This window comes from Felis catus, chromosome D2, assembly GCF_018350175.1.
Source record: "Felis catus isolate Fca126 chromosome D2, F.catus_Fca126_mat1.0, whole genome shotgun sequence".
NCBI classification, from domain to species: domain Eukaryota; kingdom Metazoa; phylum Chordata; class Mammalia; order Carnivora; family Felidae; genus Felis; species Felis catus.
The window spans coordinates 80,773,029-80,791,739 of NC_058378.1; the positions used below are offsets into that span (position 1 = coordinate 80,773,029).

The 18,711-nt window shown below is 49.2% G+C and overlaps 2 long non-coding RNA genes across 2 annotated transcripts in view; one reads left to right on the forward strand and one right to left on the reverse strand.

Annotated features, from left to right (window-relative positions):
• Window positions 1-3,092: 3,092 nt before the first annotated feature.
• LOC109492763 overlaps window positions 3,093-18,711 on the reverse strand; it is a 54,552-nt gene continuing 38,933 nt past the window's right edge. Inside the window, exon 3 of the long non-coding RNA XR_002736966.2 lies at window positions 3,093-4,376. This is a non-coding gene — a long non-coding RNA (uncharacterized LOC109492763). The remainder of the gene's footprint in view (window positions 4,377-18,711) is intronic.
• On the forward strand, window positions 6,400-12,124 carry LOC123380947. Its single transcript, XR_006587405.1, has 3 exons — window positions 6,400-6,589; window positions 7,508-7,596; window positions 11,591-12,124. It is a non-coding gene; the product is annotated as an uncharacterized LOC123380947 (long non-coding RNA).

An 18,711-nucleotide genomic window follows, 5' to 3' on the forward strand; every position in this document is an offset into this window, starting at 1 on the left:
AGCAGGTGGCGATACCCCTTCAGACGCAGACCCTCGTCTCCCCTGAATGGATCATATGGGTGTGAGGGATTCCCTGTTCCCGGAGTACCGCTGCTTGGGGCCGGGACACAGGCCAGGGCAGATCAGAAGCACTAGGAGGTGAAGCCAGAAGCCCTGGGATCGCAGCCAGCCTGGAGAGAGATGTAGAGGTTTGTCTGGCGAAAGCTGGGGCTGAGAGCTTGAGCCTTGATGTTCTCGCATAACGTATTCTGTGGGTCCCAGAGACCTAGGCCAATTGTCTGTACTTACTCACATTTTCATGGATGCACTGGTTCAAAACATGGGGTACCTACAATCTGCCCAGAAGGCACAGGATAAGGCTCAGTTTCTGCCCTTCAGGAACTTGCAGTCCAGTGGGAGGAGTAAGACACACTGTGTAACCCAAGTCAGAAATGGTCAGTGACTTAGAGAGGCCTTCTCTGGCGCTGCCTTGGTTCTGAGCCTGGGGGGATCATAGGCAGCTGGGGGGGAATCAAGGAGGGCTTCTTAGAAGAGGTGGCTTTGTATTCATTCAACAGCAAGCATTTCCTGGGGCGCCTGGGTGGCTCAGCCGGTGGAGCATCCGACTTGGGCTCAGGTCATGAACTTGCACTCTGTGGGTCCGAGCCCCGCGTCGGGCGCTGTGCTGACCGCTCAGAGCCTGGAGCCTGCTTCAGATTCTGTGTCTCCCTCTCTCTGCCCCTCCCCCACTCGCACTCAGTCTCTCAAAAATGAATAAACGTTAAAAAAAGATAAAAAGGAAAACCAATAAGCATTTCCTGAGCACGTCTCTTAAGGCTCCCTACCTGCCATAAGTTCTGGGCTAGAAGGTCCCTGTGCTTACGGAGCTCACATTGTTGCGGAGGTGAGGCCCAGCGGCGATGAACAAGCCAATGAGTAAATGGAAAGGACCCTCGGCAGGGAGTGATGAGTTCAGAGGATGAAGATGTCCGGGGCCTTGATGAATGTGTAGAAGTGGGTCCTCGGAGGAAAGGATGGCAGGGAGCTCCAGGCAGAGTGTCCTGAGGGAAGAAGCCTGGAGGAGAACAGGGGCGCAGAAGAGTAGACAGAAGACAGGAGGCGGGAAGGGGGGCCGGGGAGAACTTGAACACCAGGCTCAGGAGTATACATCTTAGCCAGGGCGCAGTAGGGAGCCAAGACAGGTCGTCGAGGGGAGGAGTGTGTGATGAGAGCCAGCGGTGCTTTAGGGAGCACAGCAGAGCGGCAGTGTGCGGGACGGAAGAATTGGAGTGTGGCCGGAAGGGAGAGACCCACGGGAGGGTGCTGAGATGCCCAGGGACGAAGGAGTGAAGGGGATGAAGGGCATGGCCACCGGAGGCGGCATGGGGTCATTTGCAGAGGGGGGGCATGGTGGCTTCTGCGTGGCGAAGGGCAGGACAGATGCAGGGGGGAGTGGGAGGGGGTCAGGGGAAGGTGGCGCAGGGCAGAGTACTTTAGTAGTAGGACCCGTCCGCCTTTCCACGGCATCTTTCCTCTTCTGATCCTACCAATGCTTGGCGACCCCCAGGGGGACCGGGTACGAATGGACGGCTAGCATTTCTCAGTGCACTTAGGCTGCAGGGTGAGATTTCCCAGCGCCTTTGCCTCCTCTGTGGCCGCATCCACACCGCGCTTGAAACTACAGCTTTTTGATGGGGTTGCCGGATCCAGCAAATAGAAGTACAGGATGCTCCGTTAAATTTGATTTTCAGGGGCGGAAAAAGGAAAAAAAAAAAAAAAGGGATAATTTTGTAGTATAAGTATATCCCACCCAATATTTGGGGGTATACTCAGACTAAAAATTGTTTGCTGTTTATATGAAATGCAAATTTCCTGGGTGTGCTGTTATTTGACCAGGCAACCCTAGTCTTTGGTAACCATTGATAAGAAGAAGCTGCCAGCTGTGTCCTAAGAAACAAGGCGTGTGTGTGTGTGTGTGTGTGTGGGACAGAGAGAGAGAGAGATCATGTCTTAGTTTTTGGAATGGAAACGACAATTCTGAACAACTTGGACTGGAAGCTGTCTTGACAGAAAGGGCACCGCACTGCTGTCTCCACGGCCAGTCCGACTGGCCTGGACAGTGTGTCGGCTTAGAGGCCGTGGTCTCTGTGGGATCCTTCGTTGACAGGGCTCCTCCTTCCCAGGAGCCGCTGGGGCCACACGTCAGGGAGGATCCGACAATGTCACGTGCACGCTTCTGACTGCAAGAACCCGGATGCTGATGACCGTCTGGCTCCCCTCGTCCAGCTGCCTCCCTTTTGTCAACAGGAAGAGTCAGCACTTGTGGGGATCGCACATGATGTGTCCCGTGTCCGGGCGTCTGTGATTTGTACGAGCAGGAGCAGGATCCCGCTGGGCGGTCAGCAGGCAAAGCTGGCCTCGGGGGACACCTACGTGTTCCCAGGACCTACTGGGTTCATCCCCCCTGAGGTGATGCAGGCAAAACAGCTTCTGGAAGCTCTGGGTCCGACTTGTTCCGGCGTGTTGCCATTACTACGGGGAGACTACGAAGGCCAGCCCCACGGCAGGCATCTGCAGTTCTGGGTGCTGAGGACCGTGACGTCTCTGGCAGTGGGTGTTGGGGGTGGACGGCACCTGGATCGAGGAACTTGGTTTTGTGTCCCAGGGATGTCCGGGTATCAGTTCCTGGAGATGGTTTTCCTTCTGCCGAGAAAAGGCTTCCTCCCCTCCTACTCTGGAAAGTTCCACGGTGCTTTCAATTATCCAGATGGGTCTTTCCCTCCCGCCTGATCCCTTTTGGCCCATCTTGTACCAAATTCTGCTTGGAGTTGGCGGTGGGGGCACAAAGATGATGCTGAAAGTCTACTGGAGCTCTGCTAAGCTGGGACACGTGTTCCTAAACTGGGGGGACTTCTTTAGATTTAAAAAAAAATGTTTATTCATTTTTGAGAGAGAGACAGAGCGTGAATGGGGGAGGGACCGAGAGAGAGGGAGACACAGAATCTGAAGCAGGCTCCAGGCTCTGAGCTGTCAGCACAGAGCCTGGCACGGGGCTTGAACTCACAGACTGCGAGATCATGACCTGAGCTGAAGTCGGAGGCTCAACCGACTGAGCCACCCAGGCGCCCCTGGGGGGTATTTCTTTAAAAAAAAAAAATGGATTGTCATGATCATTTCCTCCCTCAAAATTCAAAAAGGCAGCCCTTGAAGGCCTGACCTTGGGAAGAGTCAGAGATGGTCCTAGAACGTGCACCTGAGAGCCAGCCAGACCTGGATGTGAGCCCCCCCACCCCCCACCCCGCTCCTGCGACTCTACTCAGGGGCTCTATGACTTTGGCGCATGCACGTGACCTCTGCGTGCTTCAGTGACCTCATCTCTCCAGGCCCGGAGAAGCGACTGAGAGCGTGGCGGTAAGACCAGTGGCCCTCGGCGGGCACCCGGGAGCCCAGAGAGCATCACCACGTGCCACGTGCTGTTTAAGCGCTTTGCACACATCAGGCTCACATAATTCTCAGCGTAGTGCTGTGGCTGTGGTTCTACCCATTTCGCAGGTGAGGAAGCTGAAGGAGAGGTGTTCGTTCTTTCTCCTCCTGGATTAGGATCTGGCAGGAGGCACCGACAGTCCCCGTAAGTGGAGTGCGCTGGTAAGCCTCACCAAAGGGCTACAGAAGGTACTGGGAGAAGGGGGGGGGGTGTGGGACTCAGATTAGCGGCGGTGGGGAGGCTTTTGGCAGTGGTGGGTTTCAAGAGGGTACTTTGAAAATCCAGCGGAGTGTCGCTGGGTGGAGATGGGAAGAGGGGCCTCAGACGGGGCACAGCAGTGGCAGAGGACAGAGAGTGAGGACGCGTGGCGGGAAGAGAGGTCCTTGCTGAGCTGCAGCTGGGTGCTGGCTCCGTGTGTGTGTGTGTGTGCGCGCGCATCAGAGGGGACAGGGAGGCTGAAAGCTCGGCCAAGCCCTTTGAGTTTCATTCTGTGGAAAGCGGTGCTATCTCCCAGGTGCAGACTCCGAACCTGAATCACCTTTTAACTCTATTATTGAATCTGTCCATCTTTTTAATAAGATGTTTTTAATGGCAGTGAAAGCCTGCCCTTTCCGATCAAGATGGGCCACTGGACTTGACATTTAATGGAAAACAGAGTCCGGGTCTGCAAGAGAAGGTAAGCAAGATGGGCACGTGTTCTTCCAGAGATTATCCTGCGACTGGGGAGGACGGGTCTGGTTTCTGTTGCGGGGACTCTGTCAGTGCTCGGCCGAGTCTCCGCAGAGTTGCAGCCAAGTCACTGCGTGCGAGCATGGCTGGCGGAGGCACAAAGCTGGGGACATCCCGGCTTCTCCGACGGCTTGCTGACACGTCGCTCCTGCTGGGGGAGTTGAAAGGACACCTTTGGACGCAGCTGTAACAGAAGGTCAGATGTGCTAAGTGTCTGAAAGGTGCCCGTAAAGGGCTGTGGGAGGGGCAGTTGTGTCCCTCTGGGGTGGAAGGGAATGGCTCTGTGGGGCGGGTGTCCCATACCATTTGGGGTGGCCATTCTAGTTAGTGAATACAGCTGGAACAAGATTCACTGGCCAGAGAGGTGATCGTCAGCCAGCAGACGGTGGGCACTGATGCGACAGGGGAGAAGAGGGAAGGGTTGGTAGAGATCGGAGACCTGGAGGGCTCCTGGGGAGGGGGACAGGACGTGGAGTTCTGATCTAGGAGAAAAAGGCTTTATCACAGACTTGCCCAGGCTCAGGATTTCTCAGCAGCCTCTGAGGGCCTTGAGAAGAGGGAGGAACAAGTTGGTTGGCCAGGGTGCTCAGGTTGCAAGCAGTAGAAACGAACTCTGGAGTGAAGCAAAAGAGAATTTATTGGACAAGTATCCAGAATCAACGGGAAGACTGGAGACCTGGCTCAGAAATAGGCAGAAACCAAGGAAGCTTCTTGGGGGCGGAAGGTGGGGGTGGGAGAGGGGGAGGGTGGAGTAGAACGGTGGGACTAGCCTCAGGGCCAGAATGCTGGGAACATTCCTGGACAACTAGTCTACCCGCTCAAGATCCGCACTCACGGGGCCTCAGCTCAGATCCCGGCGTGAGCCTCCCATCTTCCTCTTGGCTCGGGGAGGGCAGGGCCCTCCTACAATCCCACAGGTAGAGTAGGTTCCCCATAAAGACACTGCATTAGGAAGGTGAACGGGGGGCGGGCGGCCCTGAGCCACACCACGGCCCACTAGAGATGCACACTCGCCTGGAGAGTCTGTGGCTCACGCCTGGTTGTCGAGAGTGTTGCCAGCAGGGACAGGTTGGCCTTTGGCCTTCAGGGTCACCCTCAGAGTATCCACAGGCCTCACACCGGCTGGTGGCGTGGGGCTCTAGGCAAGGCCGTTCAGGTGCCCCTGCGGTACAGAGAGCTCCTGTCCCGGCCGCAGTAGCCCCCTGTCAGTGGGAGACAACTGTCCCCAAGCCTTTGCAGGAGCAGAGGCAGTACATACGTTCGGCAGCTTTTAAAGAGAATTCCCCAGCACGAGCCTCATTCTACCAGGAATGCAGGCGCTTCATGAAAGCCAGAATAAAAGCTGGGAAAACCTGACAACTTATGACAGACCGAGCCAAGCAAAAACGACAAGCCATGTGACGAGATGGTATTTTGGGGTTGGGGATAGAGTTAGAAATAATTACAGCACAACTGAGCACAGCTTTCCCACCCCTCTTGCTGTGCCGCCGGGGCCTGGTGTGCATGGACGGAAGAGAAGGGGGAATCATTTGACTCTAATTTCAAGCCTTGTTCCTCTAATGGTTCCTTGTGGAATGATGTTAACTAATGATCATTATTACGGAGCCCTGTGCGTTGAGCAGCTCTCGTCAACTGCAGCTGGGGCCTGTGGGGTTTGTCATTTCTCTCCGAGATCGGTTTGTGAGGCCAGTCTACAGATGCGTGCGATTATTTCCTCTGAAACTTCCTAACTGTGCTTTGGGTAGGCATCACCAGACGAACCCAGACATTCGGCGTTTGGCATCGTACGTCCGGCAGCTTAGGCCTTCCGTGGTCACGGAAAACTAGGATTGGGGAGACTGACGCACACTCAATGCCCGGATGACCGTCCACGCAAACGCTATTCATTCTTTTATCCAATCACCTCTGTCCCATTCCAAGACTAGTGATGGCCATTGAGGGAAGCTTTCTTCTGTGCCTGGCCAGGTGCCCGGCCTCAGGCTGAGGACCCAGAAGGAAACAGGATATGCTTCCCCTTTCCAGGAGTTCGTAGAACACGAAACCACTGGTCATAATAACGTGCAAGGCATTCTTTTTATTTTATTTTTTTAATTTTTTTATTTTTGACAGACAGTGAGAGACAGAGCACAAGTGGGCGAGGGGCAGAGAGAAGGAGACACAGAATCCGAAGCAGGCTCCAGGCTCTGAGCTGTCAGCACAGAGCCCGACGCTGGGCTCGAACCCACAGACTGCGAGATCATGACCTGAGCCGAAGTCGGACGCTTAACCGACTGAGCCACCCAGGTGCCCCGCAAGGCATTCTAATGAAGACGTGCACACGGGGCTTAGGAACTAGAGAACGGATTCCCAAGCCAGTTTGGAATGGACAGGAATCTAAGAGAGGCTGGCGTTGGAAGGGTAAGTAAGAGAGCAAGTCTGTTCCAGGCAGGAGGGCTCCGTGAGTCACGATATGGAGGCACTCAAGCAGACTGCAAGTCTAGGGGCAGGAAGGGTGACACAGTGGCTGAAATGAGGCAAGACCCTATTTTAATTTGAAAACAATTAAGTTTTTCTGAGTAGAGCAATAATAAATGTTTAAAGATCACCGCGGTTAAAATTTGGGTATTCCTCCTCCGCTGCGTCCTCCCCCCACTGCCTCCTCTACGAGCAGACTTCTTCCTACTCATTTATCTCTCTCTCCAGAGTTGGGATGAAATTGCACATATAGTTTTTATATCCTTATGGCACTTACGGATTATGTTATGAACATTTCCCCTATCGTGAAATATTCTTCATAGATATTATTTTTAATGACTTAGTACTTCATCACATGGATGTACTATCGGTTTCTAAACTGTTCTCTCGCGTAGGACGTTTAGTTTGTTTTCAGTTTTTTTGACACTGCAGTGAATGTCAAGATCAATACCTTTGTCCATATTTCTGATGAGTTCTTCAGGATAAATTCCTAGAACTCTAAAAGTGGAATCAAAGGGTATGAATGTTTCTAAGGTTCTTGGTACACATCATTGATTGCTTTCTTTAAAAAAAGTTCAAACCAGGGGCGCCTGGATGGTTCAGTTGGCTAAGAAGTGTCTGACTCTTCGGCTCAGATCGTGATCTCTTGGTTAGTGAGTTCGAGCCTCGCATTGGGCTCTGCGCTGATAGCATGGAGCCTGCTAGGGATTCTCTCTCTCTGCCTCTCTCTCTCTCTCTCTCTCTCTCTCTCTCTCTCTCTCTCTCAAGAAATACACTTAAAAAAAAGTTTAAACCAACTTCCAGGTAAAGATGGCAGATGAAAACACACTAATTTTGATCTCCTTCCCCCCCCCGATACAGCAGGATTTTTTGAAAAGGCATAAACTTGCAAGAATACGAGAGGAGCACAGCAGCACGATCTGGGAATCTGGGAAGCAGATGGACAAGGGGTAGGTAGCCGCTTTCGCAGATTTGGGAAGACTGAACTCCCAGCCGGTAGTGGAGAAAACAGAAAACCAATTCAATACACTCAGCCGAGTCCTCGAAACATGCAGGGGTGGTACCAAGTGAGTCTTGGAAGCTGAGAGTTTTTCCAGAAGCGGTCAGATCCCTAGACTTCCTACTGAACTCTGTTGGCGGGGCATGGAGTGGGTCCCACACCCTCTTACACCTTGCATGCACTTGGATGTTATTCTCTGGAGAAGGTAAGACCAAGCAACGTTGCATTGGGCCGTTAGATGCAGTTGGGATGGGGTGTTTACCATACCTGATAGTCTGAGTGAACCTAGGCAGGGTGGCTGCTGGAACCCCCACTCCAACAACCCCCCCCCCCGCCAAGACTCCTGGGACATGGACAGCTAGGCAGAGACTGCCAGGCTGGAGACTGAAGGAATTTTTTTTAATGTTTACTTATTTTTGAGAGAGAGAGATAGAGAAGGGAGGGGGAGAGAGAGAGGGAGAGCGAGAGAGAGAGAGCGCACAAGCATGAGCAGGGGAAGGGACATAGAGAGAGAGGGAGACACAGAATCCAAAGCAGACTCCAGGTTCTGAGCTGTCGGCACAGAGCCCAATGGGGGGCTCGAACTCCCGGATTGTGAGATCATGACCTGAGCCAAAATCAGATGCTTAACCGACTGAGCCACCCAGGCGCCCCTGCAGGAATTTTCTTTAGGGAGACTGTTCAGCACAGGAGGAAAGACTGTAAAGATACTAATGTGCAGAACTTCAGATGAACTTCCAAGGATGTTTGTAGTTGACATGCCCTTCCCACACACGCAGAATCCCTAGACCGATTTTTTAGTTCCTCATGTTTGAGCATGTGAAGGTCACCAAGGATTACCAGATATCTGAAGAACGTCTCTAACATGGAAGGAAAGGGCCAAAGCAAACTGTCAGAAACACTGGCCTCTACTTCACGCCGCACACAAAAACCAATCTGAGATGGACCATGAGTCTGAATGTGAAAGGTACAATAAGTCATAGAGCTTCGAGAAGAAAACATAGCGGAACTGTCATGATTTTGAAGTAGGCAAAGATTTTTAAACTCGGACACACACACACACACACACACACACGCACACGCACACACACACAAAACCCATTAATTGAGAAATAAAAGACTAATTAATTAGAATTCATGAAAATTTAGAAGTTCCGCTCGTCAAAGGACACCATTTAGAGAATGAAAACATAAGACCCAGAACGGGACTAGATATTTGTAATTCTTATATTAGACAAAGGGCTTCTATCCAGATTATATAGAGAACTCTACAAACCCATAATTAAAAAAACCAGCCAGTAAAAAAAAGATCGTTTGAAGATTAAAAGTCTTCTAGAAATGGGGCGCCTGGGTGGCTCAGTCGGTGAAGCTTCTGGCTCTTGATCTCGGCTCAGGTCATGATCTCCTGGTTTGGGAGATTGAGCCCCATGTGGGGCTCTGTACTGATAGCGTGGAGCCTGCTTGGGATTCTCTCTTTTCCTCTCTCTCTGCCTCTCTCCTGCTCATGCTTGCTCTCTCTCTCTCTCTCTCTCTCTCTCTCTCTCAAAAAATTCTTCTAGAAACGAGAAGCCCAGAATAGGGCTAAAAAAGATAAAGTTGAAGAATCTCACAAAAACAGAGTGAAAAGACCACGGGATGGAAAATAAAAAAGATGAGAAAATGAGCAGACCAGTTTAGAGAGTAGGAAGAGAGGAAAGAGAAAAGAGAAAATAGCAAGGGACCTGATCCAATAAAAAATTTCAAAGTGAAAGGACATAGGTTTCAGAATGAAAGGGGCTCACGAGTTTACCCTGAATCAGTATAGAGTCACATCAAGGAATTCCCAGGCACTGAGGACAAACTGTGAGCTATCACAGAGAAAAGAAATAAAGTAAACCCAACACAAGAGAATAAGGCCAACTCGTAGGGACAGATGTCAGGCGGGCTTTGGATTTCTTAGCTTGCAAGCCACCTGGCAGTTCCCAGACAATGAGCAATGCTTTCATAACATGGAAGGAAAGTGATTCTCAGGCCCAAATTCTACCCAACTGACCTACCAATCAAATCTGAGAGTAGCATAAACTTAGTTTCGTATTTGTAAAGTCCTAGAAAATTTATATCCCATACGCACGTTTCTCATAAAGCTGCCATAGTGTATATTTTACCAAAATAGCAAAGTGAACATAAAGGAAGACTGGGAGGCAGGAAACTGGGCAAGCAACAAGGAGAAAGACAGGTGGAGGGGCCTCTAAGACGATGGTGGGGGGTGAATGCTGGCCCCAGCTAAGTAGCCAACGTGGAGGGCTCCCGATCAAAGCTGAGGGGAGTTGAGACAAGAGGGAAGGGTCGTCACCACCTTGATGCCTTGTGCTCTTTTGCTCTCTTGGTATTTTCTGCATTAAAAAGCATTTTAAAAATTGTGGTCAAATAGATATAAAATTTGCCATCATAACCGTTTCTAAGCGTCTAATGCAGTGGCATAATTAAGTCTACATTCACAGTGTGGTACAACCCTCTCTACTAGCTGTTTCCAAAACTTGTCATCACTGAGAACAGAAACTTTGTACCTACTGAGCAATAATTTCACGTTCTGACCTCCCCTGGTCCCTGGACCTCCATTCTGTTTCTTTCTATGAACTTGACAATTCTAGGGACCACACAGAAGTAGATTCATACAATATTCACTCTTTTGTGTCTGGTTTATTTCATTAATTTTTTTAAATGTTTATTTTTGAGAGAGGGAGAGAGAGAGGACATGAGTCAGGGAGGGGCAGAGAGAGAGAGGGGGACACAGAATCCAAAACAAGCTCCAGGCTCCGAGCTGTCAGCACAGAGCCTGACGCGGGTCTCGAACCCACGAACGGTGAGATCGTGACCTGAGCCGAAGTCAGACGCTTCACCGACTGAGCCCCCCAGGCGCCCCTCATTTTTCATATTAATTGCCATTGACACTCATTTATATTTAAGTAGTTGTTGATAAATAAGAATATTTGAGAAAAAAGAAAGGTTAAACTAGCCTAAGTCCGGTCTAAGAACAGTACCCTTGTCACCACACAATATACATTGTTAGTGTTCATACTTTGATGTGACATATAAAGGTATTACTGTTTTATTTTTCTTTGTTCTGATCATTAGTGAGACTGCCCGTTTTTCTTCTGTTTATTAGTCATTTGTATTTATCTTCTGTTCTTTAGCCCATGCACTTTTTAAAAAAGTTTATTTATTTATATATATATTTATATATATATTTATTTATTTATATATTATTTATATATTAATTATTTATATTATATTATATTATATTTCATTATATATTATATATTATATTATTATATAATATATTATATTATATATTATATATTATATATATTATATTATATTATATTATATATATTATATTATATTATATTATATTAATATATATTATATTATTATAATATATTATATTATATATTATATAATATATATAATTATATATATTATATATGATATTATATATAATATAATATATATTATATTATAATATTATATATATTATATTATAATATATTATAATTAATATATATTAATTATTTATATATATTATATATATTTATTTATATATATTTATATATATATATGTATGTGTGTATATATATATAGAGAGAGAGAGAGAGCGCGAGCGAGCAGGGGAGGGGCAGCGAGAGGGAGAGAGAGAGAATCCCAAGCAGGCTCCGTGCTGTCACTGCCGAGCCTGACGTGGGGCCCAGTCCCACGTACCGTGAGATCATGACCTGAGCTGAAATCAAGAGTCAGGCGCTTAACCGACTGAGCCACCCAGGCGCCGCCAGCCCAGGCAGTTTTTATTTTCACATTGAAAGCAATGCTGAGTGGGTAGGAACAGCCTTTCTAAAGAAGAATTCCTACTTCTTTATGCACTCCTGCCCCCCCCGCCCCCCCACCCCCACCCCCCCGCCCCGCATTAGCACGCTCCTGGAGGAGACGGAGGCTGTAAAATGCCACTTATGCGCTTGAACCCAATGACGGTCATCAGAAGTACAACGCTGGTTCTCTGGAAAGTCAAAGTTGCCGAAGAAGTTAGTAAGCAGAAATGAGGGATTGCTGCGAAACCAGATGGAGCGTTTTCTTCTAATCGCATCCGTAGAAAGCACACGGTCTCACGAAAGCAAAGTCCCCACCGCTCTGCTGGCTGCACTCTGTGTTCGGAACCAGGAAGGCTCACGGGATGCCAGGTGGGAATCCCCGGGGATGCTTTCACCTACTGGCCTGCAACCCCAGACCCTGAGGATTTGGCAATACTCTGCTGAAAAGCGCCCAAGACGGCGGCATCCCACTGGTGGATGGCATAAAGACCCACTCACAGCCTTATTTGACTGTTTGCCAAGGAGTCGGCATCTCAAAGTGTTGCTCTCCCTTCCCCCTCTCTCCAAATGAATTCTCCGATTGTCATCCTATGTGCTTAAAAGCAAGGAGATAATAGATATATGGACACATGCCAACCTTTGTGCCGCGTTGTTAATGACACCACAGGTAACTTATGTGTCCCATGGGGAAATGGTTAAGCTATGTCCCAACCACCCGAAGGAGTATCATACACTTGTTAAAATTAGGTCTACTGGGAGTTTGTAATAAGAGAGGGACATGCTTAAAGTGTGTTGGCACCTGAACACAGGACATACCACTGCATTCCTGTATTTATTACAGCCACATAAAAGGAATAAGCTATACACGGGAGAAAACGAATCCTGGAAGGAAATGCAATGAAACGTTACCCTGGTTGTTCTTGGGGAGTGGAATTGTAGGTGAGAACCCCTGCCCCCATTCCTTTTATGTCCTTTTCTTTAATGAGAAGATCACTACTTTTATGATGGAGATCATTTATTGGAAATAAGAAACGGGAGGATGCTAATTGCCCTGCCTTCAGTAAAACCGCGGGGAGCGCTGGCGGTTTCTCCCAAGGGCTGCCTCCCATACCGGGTATGCAAACATATCTGAGAGCAGAAGTCGGTTCCTTCCCTCTGCCTCGGTTCCCTGCTCAGACACACCTCGTGCGGAGCACGGTATTGTTCTCGTTGAGGAACCAGCCCCTTTGTGGTGGCATTCGAAACACGAGGGGTGTTTTAGAAGTGAAAATTACAGCCTGGGTGGCTCAGTCGGTCACGCGTCCGACTTCGGCTCAGGTCACGATCTCACAGGTCCGTGGGTTCGAGCCCCGCGTCGGGCTCTGTGCTGACAGCTCGGAGCCTGGAGCCCGCTTCGGAGTCTGTGTCTCCCTCTCTCTCTGCCCCTCCCCCACTCACGCTCTGTCTCTCTCAAAAATAAACATTAAACATTTTTAAGTAAAAAAAAATAAGAAATGAAAGTTACTCTCAAGAGTTGCAGCAAGCGAATCAAGGGTTCTTGCACTCCGTAAAGAGGAGGCAGATTTTACGTGGCAACTTGCTTCTGTGTTTAGAAACCAGCCCAGGTTAATGTGTCAGCGGCACGGATTCTCTGACCCCGCCGGTTGGAGTGTGAATTAACACCGTCCTTCTAGAGGACGATCTGGTGACATTCAAGAAAAGCCTTATGATTCTGCATGTCCTTCGATGGCACGATTCTGCAAATTGGGATTTCTTCTAAGGAAAGAATCCTGAATGCTTGTAAACAGAGTTGTAAGCGTGTCCATTATAGTAGAGCATATGATAACGAACAGTCGAAAACGACAAGAGTCTGGCTCGTTAATCATGGCACACTTATGTAATGGCGTGTGACGTTTTTGAAGAATATTGACCGAAATGGAAATTATTCAAAACGCATTGTTATATAAAGTAATCTGATTCTAGAGTAGTACATAATTTTGCACTGAAATACACATGTGCTAATTAAAAAGAATGACAAAAAATATACGAAACTGGTAACTATAACTCTGTTTCCAGATGGCAGAATTAGGGGTGATTTATCCCCGTTTTCGCCGATAGATTCCTTCATTCAATGCATCTCACCTATTTTGCTCCGTGGAGCAGTGTGTAGTCAGTGAGGCATGTCCTGGATGAGGCCTGTCCTCAGTGAGGTCTGTTGTGCTACCCGTGAGCTGCTCAGAGCATGGGGCCCCAGGCATGCTGAGAGCCCTTCCGAGCCCCAGAGTGAATGAGGCAGGCCTCAAGGAAGCAAGTGACACATTAGGCTGGCCATTGTCCAAGGGACTTTTAGGAGGATCACTGCTTACTCTACAAGGATTGGAGAGAAAAGAGAAGTCCTTATTCCGGCCTTCCTAAAACTAGTGTGCCCTGAAAACTCTTCTAAGTCACATTTTTTCCAGTTCCATCCATCTACCCACCCAACTCTCCATTCATTCACCTACCTTTTCCTTCATCTATCTAACCACCCATCCAACTGCTCATTCATACACTTATCTGCCTGTCCACTCATCCACTCACTTACCTATCTATCATCCACTCATCCACGCCCCCACCCCATCCATTGACTCAGCGGCCAGCCCATACCTCTGTTCATCCATCCAAACTTCTTTGCTGGTGTGACGACCCATCTGCCCATCCATTCACTCACATGAATACTTATCCACCCATCCAGCCATTCAGCCACCTACCTAGCCATCTACTCACCCACGCATGCATTCATCCATCTTCCATCATTCTGTCCATCCACGCTTTTGTTTCTTCACTCGTTCCATAAACATTGACTGGGGACCTACAACTTGCCAGATCCTGCACTTGGATGGTGCCAAGATCAAGGACGCAGCCCACCCTCAGGGAGTTCATAGGCCAGGTTGTGTCCATCACTCACACCAACAAGGCCTGTGGGCAGCTTTGGTGTGGCCTGGTAACCACCTGGCACCCTCCACCCAGGTTTTTGTGAAGTGTGCAGAGGGCCCTGGTTGAAAGAGCCCTTGGGAACATGGGAAACACATTTCCTGGGAGGTGAAAGCATTTGGGAGTGTCCTCTGACACCTGGGGGTGGGGTTGGGGGTGGGGGTTGGGTTTGTGCCCACCAGCTTCCCTAAACCCTTGTCAGCATGGGGTGTTACCAATATTTGTATGTTTTGACTCTAGGATGGCTTAAAACTCCATATTTCCGTGTGTATTTCTCTGGACGCTGACGAGGTCGAGCGTTTTGCACGTTTGTTGTTCATGCACCCCTTTTCTTTTGTGACTTGCTTGTTGTAACTGCAAGTATGGGGGCACCTGGCTGGTTCATTTGGTGTCCAACTCTTGATTTTGGCTCAGGTCGTGATCTCATGCTTTGTGAGGGCTCATGGGGCTCACTGCTGTCAGCACACAGCCCGCTTTGGATCCTCTGTCCCCCTCTCGCTCTCTGCCCTCCCCTGCTGGCACTCTCTCTCAAAAATAAACATTAAAAAAAATATATATATGTGTGTGTATAAACACACACGCACGCACGCATATAATTGCAAGTCTTTGCCTATAGGCTCTCTCCATTTTTTTGTGTCTCCAGGACGTGTTTCTTAATCATCACATTTAGAATTAGATGTTTGGCCCCTTGGTACCTGCAGTTAGCTAAGGCCTCTATCAGAACATTTATTTTGTTTGGTTTCGTATACGGGAAATACATGAATTTGTTCACTTCACGTCCTGCTTCCTTCCTCAAAGGATTGCAGGCCGCATCGTGTGCGGTGGGTGTCTGTCTTCCGCAGGACTGAACTTAATGGCAGAGATCGTGGCCCATTTAAGAGTCATGCTTACTCCTTTCGCTATTTAACCAAGAACTCTGAATGGAGGTGTCAGAGAATTTCCCCACACATTTGTTCATCACGAAGTTTTATGGAAGTCTACCTTTCACGGTAGAGACATCTGGCAGACTGTGCCTTAACCAAGTGATCAGAGCCAACATCGCCAATAGGGGGACGGACATGGGGATTTGGGACCGTCATCCGCTCTACTGCGTATTTTGCCCAATACGCACGGCCTGGATCCAACAGCAAATCCAACAAATTCCAATTGGAGACCACGTTATAAAACAACTGGCCCGTTCTCTTTAAAGCAGTCAGCGTCCCAGAAGGCAGACAAGCTGCAGATGTGGTCCAGGTTCATGGAAACCAGAGCCACGAAAGTTAATGCTTGGCTCTTGGGTCAGAAACACGTTGCGCTAAAAGACGTTCTTGGAACAACTGGGAATTGGGTATGGATGCTATGAGAGTAATCTTGTATCAGGGTAAAATTTCCTGATAATTATATTGTGGTTACATAAGAGGATGTCTTTGTTCTTATGAAACCTAGGCTGAGATATTTAAGGGTGACGGGTTGTGGTTCTGCAACTTATTCTCAATTAGTGGAGCGAAAAAAAATTCTGTAACACATGAGATGGGGAGGGAGGAAGGGAGAGAGAGAGAGAGAGAGAGAGAGAGAGACTGGGAGAGAGCGGGCACATCCATGCAGTTGTGGCTCACCTGATGAATACAGGTGTGCAGGTAGAGGGTACATGAGTGTTGATCACGGCACTATGGCCACATTTAAAAAAATAGGTTGGGCATTTCCAAAATAAAAGGTTATTTCTTATGTTGGGCAAGAAGAACAACACCCTCTCAGGTTGTATTGAAATCAGGCATCTTTTCTGGAGTGGTTCCAGGCTCGGGGGACAGGATCTATCTAGCACTTGCCAGAGTGTATCGTCCGTGACGTTAATGAAGGTTCCTAGGACCTTCCCTGCATCAACTTTTATGAGCTTCATAGGGAAAGAAGGTTTAGAATGCTCTCTAATTCTTCTTTCATATCTTATCATATCATCTGGTTCACTATCGGCCCAGCATCGATTTAGCCCAAACCAAACTCAGCCACAGGGCTGCTGTTTAAAGAGAAGTAGACATGTGGCCTTTTTCCAGGGGATCTGATGAGCTCCGGAGGCCCTTCCAGAAGACATTGTCCTGACACTTAGACTTGTGTCACGTACCGGTTCTGTTTTCAGTTACCCGCAGATGTAACTCACAGATGTGATGCGCAGTAACTCAGAGTCACTTATAGATGTCTGTGCTGATCAGATTAACGGAATAGTCCCCTCGTCTTCACCCCAAGTCTGTAGATATGCTCCACAGGAAGCCGTTTGCTTGCCAGACATGGAATTAAGATTAATGGAGGAAGTGTGATTCTCAGTGGCACCATGGCAGTGGGCGACTGACAACTGACAGGTGACAGATGATGAAGCAGAAAATCCAGAATCACATGCATCTGACCTCTGCATAAGTTGGATCCTTGCTGGGAATGCAGCACATTCTCTGCAACATTTCCTTGAGTTAGGAGGGATGTGTGTGTGTGTGTGTTTTAATGTTTATTTATCTTGAGATAGAAAGTGGGAGTGAGTGGTGGGGAGAGGCAGAGAGAGAGGGAGAGAGAGAAGCCCAAGCAGGACCTTGCACTGTCAGCACAGAGCCCAACTCGGGGCTTGAACTCACAACTCACGAACCGTGAGATCATGACCTGAGCTGAAATCAAGAGTCAGACGCTTAACCGACTGAGCCGCCCAGGCTCCCCGGTAGGGCTGCTTTTTAAAACTGAGACATTACCCGCATCCTAGGCATTTTAGAAGAAACTGTCCTGAAGAACAGAATTGAATTGAAGATTCTTTTCCTTACAGCCAGGAGGGCTGGGGATCCCGGGTAGAGAGAGGAGCAGAGTGAAGGGAGCACAGCTCAGTGGGGCTGGGGCTGCTGCCCAGGCGGTGACAAGGAAGTGTTTGGGAGGCTGAGCTGGCACGAGGCCAGGAAGGACCTGGGGGTGGGGACAGCCGGAGGTGGCGGGGAAGAGAAAGACAACTGGCCAGCCGGGCGCCCAGGCCGCGCTGCCTCCTGGTGCCTGTGCGGGGCTCGGCCCAGGGTACGTTCTAACTCCCATGAGGCAGATGAAGAAAACATGGGGAAAGGCAAAGGATGAACACGAAGCAGAGGCTGGAAAAGGACTCGGTAAAAGGTTCTGGGTGTGGAATTACGCAGTAAGACAGGTAGCGTGGGGTTGGGCCAGATAAACCAGTACGTGAGCCACGCCTACTTAGATGTGGGAGGACAAAGGGGAACGCTCTGGGGACGGGGGAGTGAGCACGGAAGTGTCTCCCGCATCAGGGACAGACCTGATCGGTGGCTCCAGACACGTGGGTTTCACAGTCTAGCGTGATCAAGAGCGCAAAACGGTAGGCACTGACCTCGCGTTGCCAACCTGTTATTTGTTCGAGTCAGGGAGACGTTTGCAAATCCCAGACTCACCGTCTCCGATCACCGTCACGGCAGAAAACGGGGGAATTTCCACCCCCGTAAAACAGGAAGGACCGAACCTCAGAACGGAGGACCGTGCTGCACGCTGGACACGCTCAGTGTGGTACCAGACCACTTCTGTTTCTCTTTTTTGCTTCAAGCCAATGCAAACTTCGCCCAGTAGGGCAGATGCCCTGGCCTCCCGGCCACCTCGGCTCCACAGTCCGGAAGCCCCTGGCTTCAAATGGGGCAATTAACTCGAGGGCCCCAAGACCCTCACCTGTTAGCTCCAGAGCCACGGAGAGCCCTGGCCTTCTAATGAACAGGAACAGGGGCACCTTTGTCACCAGCTAACAAAGGGACTGAGGTGATTGGAGGCAGGTGACTGTTGCACTTAAGGTGGTGATTTGATTCGTGACCTTTAGCCTCCATTTTAAGCAGAAGAGTGAACAACTATAATTGTGTACTGTGTTCTTTTTTTTTTCTCCTGTATTTAACCTTCAACATTACCTCCAGGCGAGCGCCTGATCTTCCCCGGCCCCAGGAGAGGGCTACCTTGTTTATGCGTTTAATTCTCCCTTCTCTCCCTTCCTGAGCCGCCATTTTCAGCGGGCATGGGAAAAGGGACCTAAGTGTGGGTAAAGGGTTACGTTTCTGGTTTTTTTTTTTGACTCTGAGCTGAAGACTTTCTGTCCCGTTTCAGAGGATTAGAGCTAGCTCTCTGGAACGATTTCAAAACTCTGGCCCCGTATCCTTGAGGTGAATGTTAGGGGCACTTTGGGGTGACTCCCCAACACGCACCGCGCGGCGGCAGGCCATGTTGGGAACTGACCCAGGTCGAGAACGGGCAACACTGGGTGAGAGGTAATCCGTTTCCCCTTGGACCGG